The sequence below is a fragment of the Entelurus aequoreus genome, linkage group LG20, assembly GCF_033978785.1.
Source record: "Entelurus aequoreus isolate RoL-2023_Sb linkage group LG20, RoL_Eaeq_v1.1, whole genome shotgun sequence".
In the NCBI taxonomy this organism is placed as follows: Eukaryota; Metazoa; Chordata; class Actinopteri; order Syngnathiformes; family Syngnathidae; genus Entelurus; species Entelurus aequoreus.
This window is the reverse complement of record NC_084750.1, coordinates 25,403,338-25,415,837: the sequence shown is the minus strand read 5'-3', so window position 1 is coordinate 25,415,837 and position 12,500 is coordinate 25,403,338. Positions and strand designations below refer to the sequence as shown.

The 12,500-nt window shown below is 40.6% G+C and overlaps 1 pseudogene; it reads right to left on the bottom strand.

Moving 5' to 3' along the window:
- Positions 1 to 12,500, bottom strand: part of LOC133636085 (semaphorin-6D-like) — a 151,126-nt pseudogene that overhangs the window by 15,240 nt on the left and 123,386 nt on the right.

The following is a 12,500-nucleotide window of genomic DNA, read 5'->3' as shown; positions in this document are numbered from 1 at the left end:
ATTAGGACATAAAAATCTAATATACTATATTAATTAATAACATCATATAATTTATATATATATATATAATTTATATATATATATATATATATATATATATATATATATATATATATATATATATATATATATATATATATATATATATATATATATGTATATATATATATATATATATATATTCGGGCTGTCAACATTGATGCATGTGATTAATTTTAAAAAAAAATATCGCGTTAGCATAAATGAGTAAAGATTAATCACATCCGGGTCAAGGCTTAACACGGAAGACGCGCGTATTGTTACATAATCTGTGATCACAATGAGAGGCGGCCAATTTTGCTTCAGAACAGAATTTAAGATAAAACTGAGGTAACTTGTTGGCATTGCAGCCACAAACGTTTTTAACATCGGTGCACATCAGGTTTAAAATACCATCTTAAAGCGAAACACGTACTCCTGCGTCAACGTCAACCAAAGTAGCACAGTTAAGTTAAACATATGCCTTTACTAAATGGACATGGTTTAACAGAGGTTTAGTGTCCTACATGCGGTGTAGGACACTAAACCTCTGTTAAACCATCACGAAAGACTAACTGTGTGTGCGCTAACAAACTCTGCAGTGGTACAAATATTTTTCCATTCACCCGAAATCAACTGGAAAAAAAGGTCCCCGGCCAGCTTGACCAAACAGACATGGAGTAAGTCACTATAATATTGATCACGATACGTGCTTGTTGGTCCAACTACATACGCCGTCGAACTAGCTGTGAAATTATGAAATAATACTTTCCAGATACAGTAATTTGATTGTTCATGTTTTTCAGTCAGTACAGATCGTGTCTTATCGCATTGTTTTGTGTATTAATAACTCAAAAGCTATTAGGGTGCTGGCGGAGAAGCTAAATTACAGCTAATGCCATAGCATGCCGTCGCAAGGTAATGTGTTATTACGCTGGAAAAAAAGAGTTGCTCAGTTTTTACTTTTGCAATAACAATGTCACTACAGCTTGGTCATTATACAGGTTACGGAACGTAAATGAAGTATTGTTGGTGGATTTGGATGCATGTTTAGAGTCATTTAGAGGCAGAATGGATTACTCTCAGTAGCAGCATTGCAAAAAAAAAGAAAAAAAAGTTATTGTTTCTTATAAGGATTGTGAACGATAGGTATGCAAAATTCCCCCCAAAAGTGCAGTTCCCCTTTAATTACTAGTGGTCTCAAAAATATATATATATTTGTAACGATTCTGGATTTAAAAAAAAATAATCAAAAATCGATTTAAAACTATTTTTTCTTTTAAGTAATGCAGGAATGTAGTTAATTATAGAACTGGTATCCAATGTTATTAAAAAAAGTAGTGATTTTGAATCAAGAATCGTTTTGAATTGAATTGTTACCCCCAAGAATCGAATCGAATTGTGTGGTGCCAAAAGATTCACAGCCCTATTATATACCATATAAGGGCGTAGTCACATGGTCAATTACCATATAAGGGCGTAGTAACAGTTTCGATTACCATATAAGGGCGTAGTCACATGGTCAATTACCATATAAGGGCATCGTCATATGGTCAATTACCATATAAGGGCCTGGTCACATGGTCGGATACCATATAAGGGCGTAGTCATATTGTTTGAATACCATACAAGGGCGTAGTAACATGTTTGATTACCATATAAGGGCTTAGTAACATAGTTGAATACCATATAAGGGCGTAGTCATATGGTCGATTACCATATAAGGGCGTAGTAACAGGTTTGATGTCCATATGTAGGGCATAGTCATATAGTCGATTACCATATGAGTGCGTAGTCACATGGTCAATTACCATGTAAGGGCGTAGTGACATGTTTATATACCATATAAAGGCGTAGTAACATGGCTGATTACCATATAGAAGCGTGGTCACATGGTTGATTACTATATAAGGGCATAGTCACATGGTCGATTACTATATGAGGGCGTAGTCACATGGTTTATTACAATATAAGGGCGTAGTCACATGGTTGATTACCATATGACAGCGTAGTAACAGGTTTGATTACCATATAAGGGCGTAGTAACCTGGTCGATTACCATATATGGGCATCGTCATATGGTCAATTACCAAATAAGGGCTTGGTCAAATGGTCGAATATCATATAAGGGCGTAGTCATATTGTTTATTACCATACAAGGGCGTAGTAACCTGTTTGATTACCATATAAGGGCTTAGTAACATAGTCAATTACCATGGAAGGGCGTAGTCACATGTTTGTATACCATATAAGGGAGTAGTAACATGGTTAATTACCATATAGAAGCGTGGTCACATGGTTGATAACTATATAAGGGCATAGTCACATGGTTGATTATAAGGGCGTAGTCACAGGTGATTACCATATAAGGGAGTAGTCACATGGTCGATTACCACATAAGAGCTTAGTAACATGTTTGATTACCATATAAGGGTGTAGTCATATAGTTGATTACCATATAAGGGCGTAGTCACATGGTCAATTACAATATAAGGGCGTAGTCACATGGTTGATTACCATATAAGGGTGTAGTCACATGGTCGATTACAATATACAGGCGTAATCACGTGGTTGATTACCATATATGGGTGTAGTTACATGGTTGATTACCATATAAGGGCGTAGTCACATCGGTGATTACTATATAAGGGTGTAGTAACATGGTTGATTACCATATAAGGGAGTAGTCACATGGTCGATTACAATATACAGGCGTAATCACGTGGTTGATTACCATATATGGGTGTAGTTACATGGTTGATTACCATATAAGGGCGTAGTCACATCGGTGATTACTATATAAGGGTGTAGTCACATGGTTGATTACCATATAAGGGAGTAGTCACATGGTCGATTACCACATAAGAGCTTAGTAACATGTTTGATTACCATATAAGGGTGTAGTCATATAGTTGATTACCATATAAGGGCGTAGTCACATGGTCAATTACAATATAAGGGCGTAGTCACATGGTTGATTACCATATAAGGGTGTAGTCACATGGTCGATTACAATATACAGGCGTAATCACGTGGTTGATTACCATATATGGGTGTAGTTACATGGTTGATTACCATATAAGGGCGTAGTCACATCGGTGATTACTATATAAGGGTGTAGTCACATGGTTGATTACCATATAAGGGAGTAGTCACATGGTCGATTACAATATACAGGCGTAATCACGTGGTTGATTACCATATATGGGTGTAGTTACATGGTTGATTACCATATAAGGGCGTAGTCACATCGGTGATTACTATATAAGGGTGTAGTCACATGGTTGATTACCATATAAGGGCGTAGTCACATCGGTGATTACTATATAAGGGTGTAGTCACATGGTTGATTACCATATAAGGGAGTAGTCACATGGTTGATTACATATAAGGGTGTAGTCACATGGTTGATTACATATAAGGGCGTAGTCACATGGTTGATTACAATATAAGGGCGTAGTTACATGGTTGATTACCATATATGGGTGTAGTAACATGGTTGATTACCATATAAGGGCGTAGTAACATGGTTGATGACCATATAAGGGCGTAGTAACATGGTTGATGACATGACGAGTGTTAGCGTGCTAATGTCTGCCATGTTGCACCATGGACGACCAATCAGACGCCGCTGCTATGAGCGAACCAATGACAGAGCGGTAGTCAGGAGCTGATTGGACGCCTGCAGGTCACATGTCTGTTAGTAGGTTAGGGGTTCTACAGCGAGGCGTTCAGGGCCCAGCAGTGCTAACCCTCTAAGAGGTCACAGTTCACTGAAGTCCCTCCCCCTTACCCTCCATCTCCACACTGATTGGCTCCGAGTCAGGTGACCCTTGGTCCCCCACGAAGGGAGGGCCCTCCGCACGTATCCCTCTTTCAGGGTCACCTGCCCCCTTTGGGAAGGCGGCTGCGCTTGTGGGTGTGGTCTTCCCTGTGGTTGCAGCGTAGGGGGAGGAGGAAGAGGAGGGGCAACAGAGGGAGTGATTAGTGAGAGGTCAATCAACTTCCTGGTCGGAGAGGAATGAAAGCGTCGCTTCCTTGACGACATTAAAGCTGTTTGATTAGGTTAGCATCTGATGATAGCATCATTAGCGCCTTCCTGCTAGCAACGTGCTAACTGCCTCGCGTAGGGCAAGCGGCGCCCGTTTATCGCCTCTCTGGCGGCGAGCCAGATGACTGCGTCCCGTCACGCCGCCATATGTGCCTGCCAAATTAAACCGTCACACTAGCTTTTCCGCCAAAGCGCCCTCCTTTCATCCCGCTTCCGTCTGCTGGCACCGTTTCTACGGCGACGCCAAACCGAGGATTATCAGATTTCATACGTGGATGGCTGTTTGTCTGCCGCCTTTCGCTGTGCAGGCGACAGGAAGTAGAAAGATGGCTGCCGGTGTGCTAACGACAGAGGCCGGCGTCCGAGCGCACGCCGTGGCCGCCAGGAGGAGCAAACAGCTGAGCGGTAACTAAACCCCGCCTTCAGGAAGTTAGGGCCAGGACAAACACTTCCTCATAACCAGCCATGTTTTAAGTGCCACTGGTGGCCAATCAGCTGCGATTACGCAATGTCCCGAGTGTTGATCAAGGGATGTGTGAGGGGGCGTGTCTACTGACCGTAGGCGGAGTCCAGCGGCGTGTTCTGCCTGCGTGTGGTCGCCAACACGTCTGAAGGAGAAGACAAAATGCTTCAAATGTTTATGAATGATCTCCTTTGTCGTCTCCAGCGACAGAAAACACACAAAAGATTCAAAGTCCAGGAAAACTTGAGTGAAAACTTCATGCTAACAATCACAGCGCCATCTGATGGCCAAACCTAACATCTTTTATTCTCCTTAAAGCTTCCAGATGAAGACAATTATATTTCATGTTTTAAACGGCTTCTACAGGAGAAATCCTCATCATCACATAACCACAGTTAAAAGTAGTTCCTCGACATTAGCGCTAATAACAATATGTCCTTCACGTTATGTCTAAATGCTACCTTCATGTTGCCACAACATGTTACTTTCCGTTATGACTACTGTATTTTTCGGACTATAAGTCGCTCCAGAGTATAAGTCGCACCGGCCGAAAATGCATAAGAAAGAAGGAAAAAAACATATATAAGTCGCACTGGAGTATAAGTCGCATTTTTTGGGGAAATGTATTTGATAAAAGCCAACACCAAGAATAGACATTTGAAAGGCAATTTAAAATAAATAAAGAATAGTGAACAACAGGCTGAATAAGTGTAAGTTATATGAGGCATAAATAACCAACTGAGAACGTGCCTGGTATGTTAACGTAACATATTATGGTAAGAGTCATTCAAATAACTATAACATATAGAACATGCTATACCTTTACCAAACAATCTGTCACTACTAATCACTAAATCCCATGAAATCTTATACGTCTAGTCTCTTACGTGAATGAGCTAAATAATATTTGATATTTTACGGTAATGTGTTAATAATTTCACACATAAGTCGCTCCTGAGTATAAGTCGCACCCCCGGCCAAACTATGAAAAAACTGCGACTTATAGTCCGAAAAATACGGTACATGCTACTTTCAGTTATGACTTCAGGAGAAATCCTCATCACATGACCACAGTTAAAAGTAGTTCCTCGACATTAGCGCTTACAATAACAATATGGTTAATATTCAGGTCACGACATGTATTGCTGGCGCTTTTTGGATGTTTTTTGTTAGAGGACTTCATGTGTACTTCCATTAGCTGCATTGTTAGCCACCTCGTACTTGCCATATTTTACGACTTAGAATACACATGAAAAAAGAAACACATTTGTGTTCCATCAACAAGTGTTAAATGGAAGTCTGCAGGTCATGGACACCCGCTGGTAAGGACAGGTACTGCAGCGCACGTGGACACTTTAAGTGGACACTGATGTCTTCAGTCGGTCCTTTAGCAGACAAACAGGAGGTCTTACCATGACAGGAGTCTGCGTGGAAACCAGCGTTGTCCTCCACGTCCTGCTCGAAGACGCCCCTGGAGACACACAAAGACAACGTCTTCATCATCATCATCATCGCTGCTTTCCATCCTTCAGCTGTTGAGATGTTCTTGTGCCTCCTTCCTCCTACACGCCAAGGATGATGACGTTAGACAGCCAGGAAGAAAGAGAGGATGGTGGGACACCGGAATGTTCTGTCACTTCCTGCTGCTGTTGTTGTTGTTGTTGTGCCTGCCTTGCTGCTGGCTCAGTTTGTGGAGGAAACTTTTCTCTGTTTGTCAGCAGCAAGAATACCAAATATACACTGACTTTTGGAAAGTCAAAGAACAAGGAGAAGGGGGGAAGGAGGAGGAGGAGAGTAAGAAGGACATGAAGGTGAAGAGGAAAGAGAAGGGCATGAAGGAGGAGTAAGGGAAATGTTTTTCCCTTACTCCTCCTGATGAAGGAGAAGGACATGAACGAGAAGAAGAAGGAGAATGAGGAGATGGAGGAGAAAAAGGAGATGCAGGAGAAGGACATGAAAGAGAAGAAACATAAGATGAAGGAAAAAAGGAGATGAAGGAGATGGAGATGAAGATGAAGGAGAAGGACAAGAAAAAGGAGATGAGAAGGAGATGAAAGAGGAGTTGAAGGAGAAGGACAAGAAAAAGGAGATGGAGAAGGAGAAAAAGGAGATGAAAGAGGAGTTGAAGGAGAAGGACATGAAGGAGGAGATGAACGAGAAGATGGAGAAGGAGAAAAAGGAGATGAAAGAGAATTGAAGAAGGACAAGAAAAATAAGATGAAGGAGAAGGACATGTAAGAAAAGAAAAAGGAGAAGAACATGAAGGAGGAGAAAAAGGAGATAAAAGAGGAGTTGAAGGAGAAGGACATGAAGGAGGAGATGAACGAGATAGAGAATGACGAACAGGGTAAGGGAAAAATATGATGAAGGAGAAGTGGGAGTTGAAGGGGAAGGAGATGAAGGAGAAGAACATGGAGGAGAAAAGGGAGATGAAAGAGGAGTTGAAGGAGAAGGAAATGAAGGACATGAAAGAAGAAAAAGGAGATGGAGAAGGACATGAAGGAGGAGATGAACGAAATGGAGGAGGAGAAAAAGGAGATGAAAGGAGTAGGACATGAAGGAGATGAAAGACATGAAGGGGGAGAAAAAGGAGATGCAATAGGAGTTGAAGGAGAAGGACATGAAAAAAGAAAAAGGAGATAGAGAAGGACATGAAAAAGAAAAAGGAGATGGAGAAGGACTTGAAGGAGGAGAATGAGGAGTAAGGGGAAAAAGGGGGAGTTGAAGGGGAAGGACATGAAAGAAGAAAAAGAAGAAGCTGAAGGAGAAGGGAGATGAAGAAGAAAGGAGAATGAAGAGATGATGGAGGAGAAGAAGGAGGAAATGGAGGACAAAAAGAGATGAAGGAGAATGAGGAGATGAAGAAGTAAAAGGAGGAGAATGAGAAGAAGAGAGTGAGGAAAACAATTGAAGAAATAAAGGAAGAAGAAGAAGAAAAGGAATGATAAGAAGAAGGAGTATAACAATAAAATAAAAATAATAAAAGAAGAAGCTATCAAAGACATGTGTGACGTGTTGGTCTTCATGATGTCCAGTAAAGACAAGAAGAAGAAGAAGAAGAAAGCTAGAGGAGAAGACTTTAGAGCAGAAGAATGTAGTTTTGGAAGACAAGGACAAGAAGAAATGAAAAGCAGATGTTTTTCTTGCTGCTTTACGTCTTCTTTCTTCTGGCTCACTTCTGCTGCTTTCCACTCTTCACGTCGGCTCCTAAATCAAAACAAGACGGCCTTGCGGGGAATCAAACACGCGTCTGTCACCTTTTCATCACGCTGGCGTCCTTTGAAAGAAACAACAAAGGAAAGCAAAACCAAACGATTCTGCTCAGGAACATCTCAGCAGAACTCTGAGGAGCGGAACATGGCCACGCCCCCTTTGTCAATCAACACTCCTCACCTTTTGTTTTGTTTGGTTCCTACTGTCGTGTTGCAAATATACATAATCATAAACACACTATGATGGGACTGTCAGCGATTGTAATCATAAACATTATGATGGACTGTCAGCCATTATAATTATGAACACTCTATAATGGGACTGTCAGTGATTGTAATCATAAACACTATAATGGGACTGTCAGCGATTGTAATCATAAAGACATTATGATGGGACTGTCAGTGATTATAATTATGAACACACTATAATGGGACTGTCAGTGATTATAATCATAAACACACTATGATTGTACTGTCAGCGATTGTAATCATAATAAACAAATCATGATGGGACTGTCAGCCATTATAATTGAGAACACACTATTAGGGGACTGTCAGTGATTATAATTATGAACACACTATAATGGGACTGTCAGTGATTATTATTATGAACACACTATGATTGTACTTTCAGTGATTGTAATCATAAACACATTATGATGGGACTTTTAGCGATTATAATCATAAACACATTATGATGGGACTGTCAGTGACTAAAATCATAAACACATTATGAAGGGACTGCCAGTGATTACAATCCTAAACACGTTATGATGGGACTGTCAACGATTATAATTATAAACACATTATGATGGGACTGTCAGCAATTATAATCATAAACACACTATGATGGGACTGTCAGTGATCATAATCATAAACACTATGATTGTACTTTCAGCGATTGTAATCATAAACACATTATGATGGGGCTGTCAGTGACTAAAATCATAAACACATTATGATGGGACTGTCAGTGATTACAATCCTAAACACATTATGATGGGACTGTTTGCAATTATTATCATGAACACATTACAAAGGGACTGTCAGTGATTATAATCATAAACATATTATGACGGGACTGTCAGTGATTATAATTATAACACATTATGATGGGACTGTCAGTGATTATAATCATAAACACATTATGATGGGACTGTCAGTGATTATAATCATAAACACATTATGATAGGACTGTCAGAAAATGGAGCTTGTCGTTACAACTCTGTACAGTAGATGGCATCCTGACACACCTTATATTCACCTGGTGTGCCAGAGAATAGAAGATCAGCCATTTTATGCACATGTGTCATGGTCAAATAATGCAACTCAGACAATGATGTCATTTAGCGACATAAGTCCGCCCCCCCGTTGGTGTAACATGCTAATCGGGATGCTTGGTGTGTGATGTCAACACTTACCTAAAGCCAGGCGTCACGGCGACGCAGCTGCCCGCCTTTAGCCACACGCAGTACGGGTCCCGAGAGGACAGACAGCGTCTGCACGACAAACATCGGCACCATTATTGATTATTGATTGATGTCACATGTTGACTTGACGCAGAACATCAACCCTGGTGTGGCTTATATACCTACCGACACGTTCCCACTACATGCTACTTTCAGTTCCCACTACATGCTACTTTCAGTTCCCACTACATGCTACCTTCATGGGGTTTTAAGTAACTATACGCTACCTGCATGTGATCTTTAGTGCTGCTATTGCTACCCCCTCTCAGCCCCCCTCAGCCCCTCTCAGCCCCCCTCAGCCCCTCTCAGCCCCCCTCAGCCCCTCTCAGCCCCTCTCAGCAACCCCTCAGCCCCTCTCAGCCCCCCTCAGCCCCCCTCAGCCCCTCCCTGCCCACTGCTGGTCAGTCAGCTGGATCTCATTTTGGATTGAACGTGTGCGCGATGCTGAGCGACTTTGCAGCCAGACGTGAGCAAGCTATGGGACTTCATCACGTCCTCGCTGGAGGACAAATCCTTCCTCTCACTTTATATGGCGGCGGGGAGTCGGGGGTGGATCGGTGGGGGTGCACGGGGGCCGGGAGGGGTTGAGCGAGTTTAACTTTCCGCCCTAAAAATAGAACGATGGCGCAGACAAAGCCTGGCCGAGAGCGCTGTCACACTGTCAGACAGTAACCCGCCTTCTCGGCGACGTCCGCACTCACGTCTTGCAGCCGTCGTGGTCGGAGCAGCGGCTCAGCGGCACGCGGATCACGCAGCCCGAGAAGGCCACGAAGAGGGCGTGATGATCCCGGTCCAGCTCCAGACCCAGAACCCGCCGGTCCTCTCCCCTCACGTTGCATCTGGAAGACACCGTCCCCAAAAAATAAATCAGGCGCTGAGCACTAATTGCAAAGATCTTCGTCAGGAAACAAAACGGCCTCCAGCGGCGGACGCACTGATGCAAACTGTTACATCACACGGAAGATGGAGTGGGGATGGGGGGGGTTGAGGGGGCTCATGCAACACACACACACACACACACACACGCTCGCACACTAATGAAGGAAAGGTAAACAATGATGAAAAAAGAGAAACAATTAGTTCTTGGGTCGTGTCAGTAAATTGATCATGTGACTGACTGAAACACGTTGAAACAATGACATCATATTGATATCAATATGTACATACACAGCAAGAAATATCAGCAACAGTTGCACTGAGAGATGCTTCACATACCTAAATATTATATATACTGTGACTGTATATAAATGAAATATGCATAGAGAAAAATGGTTATTATGAATATAGTTGTAACACAGTAGAAATTATTATTATGGATAAAAATGCATTACTGTATAATTATGAATTATAATTGTAATACTCTATATCAGACCTGGGCATTCTGCGCCCGCGGGCCACATCCGGCCCTTTGTGCGTCCCTGTCCGGCCCGCGTGAGGCCAATCATAAATTACAAAATACATTAAAAAAAAGTATCTATGTCGAGTGTGCAATACAACGGTGCTGCTTTTGTTTTGAAAAGCGTTATTTGTATTACTTCCGTGTGGGCGTATGCGCGTCCGTGCGTGATTGTGAGTGAATGTGAACAGCTGCAATCACAAATGACAAAATAAAGTTGATAAAACATCTATGTCGTGCGCGCAATACAACTGTGCTGCTTTTATTTTGAAAAGTGTTATTTATGGGCGTATGTCCGTGTGTAACCTGTGAGTGGAGGTGCACAGCGACAAGCGATGCACGGTTTACACCCGAGACGCTAAAAAGAGAAGAGTTGATGAGGAATGGCGTGTTTTCAACAAGACATGGACTGCCAAGCAACGTTCCCTCTGAGGTGCGCGCCTGCGCAATTGCGCACTGCTCAAGCGTCCTCTGCGCACAGCAAATATATGCCGCGCACCAAATCAAATCCCATCTGAATTCTAAACAAAATAAACACATTTATTCTGTGTAATTTTGCAATGCAACTTTGAGTGACAGTGACAACAAGCGGCCCTAACGGTGTTCGTCAACACCGTTCAATTATTGTAACATCTATTGAGATGCTACGAGGCCAGGAATTATATCGATCCCTTTATTGAGCAAAACTGTTTATATTCGGCCATAACCACACCAAAGACATGAGTAAAACACTTCTATCTGGAAAAACTAGTCATTTTCTGCCGTACAAACCAGGCCAAAACCAACTTGTCATCTGTCACCAACACGCATACCACTAAACCACTGGTGCGTTTATGGCCACACAAAAAGTTGGACAACTCAAACACCACACAAAGTTACACTATGACTCCTCAGTCATACGTGTGCTTATTTTACTGTCATTTATTATTAATGTTAATTTATTGATATTAATCATGGAATGCTGTTACCAGTGAAAGTTACAGGAATGCACACTTCATCCTATGCTTACATTTCATTGTGCAACATGAGGATGTTTAAGGGGAACGAAATCTGATCTCTGAAAGGGGTACAAATGATTTCCAAAGCAGTGCTTTTGGTATCAAGTTAAGTTAGGTTAAATGAAAGTATTATTATTAATTATTATTACTATTAATATTTTTATTATTATTATTTATCTTACGGTATATATCAAAAATAATATTGAGCAAAATTTAATTGAAATATTGTCGATGTGGCCCTCCAGCAGTGCTCGGGTTGCTCATGCGGCCTCCGGTAAAAATTAATTGCCCACCCCTGCTCTATATAAATGAATTAATAATAACATTAATGACAACATTTTAACACAGTATACACTATTATGATTATAATTGCAAAAGTGTAGAAATGATTTTAAAAAATATAAATGTATTAACATGTAGATGATTATGAATAAATGCTGAAATTGTATGAATTATTATGAATATTAATTGTAACAGTGTAAATGAGTATTATGAATATCATTGCAATACTGTATAAAGGATTAAAATACACAAATGTAATACTGTATAATTATGATTAATAATTGTAATACTCGATACATGATTATGAGTAAATGTGATACTGTAAAAATTATGTGAATTTGGTACGTGATTATTCTGAATAAAAGTTGTAACACGGTATACATGATTATTGTGAATATAATTGCAATACTGTATAAATGATTAAAATAAATATAAATGTAATACTGTGTACATGATTATGGATAAATGTGAAATTGTATAATGATTATTATGGATAAGCGTAATACTGTATAAATATAAATGTATTACTTTACGGATGATTATTATAAATAATAGTAATACGGTATACTGTATTACTATTATTTATAATAATCATTATGGTGAATGATAAT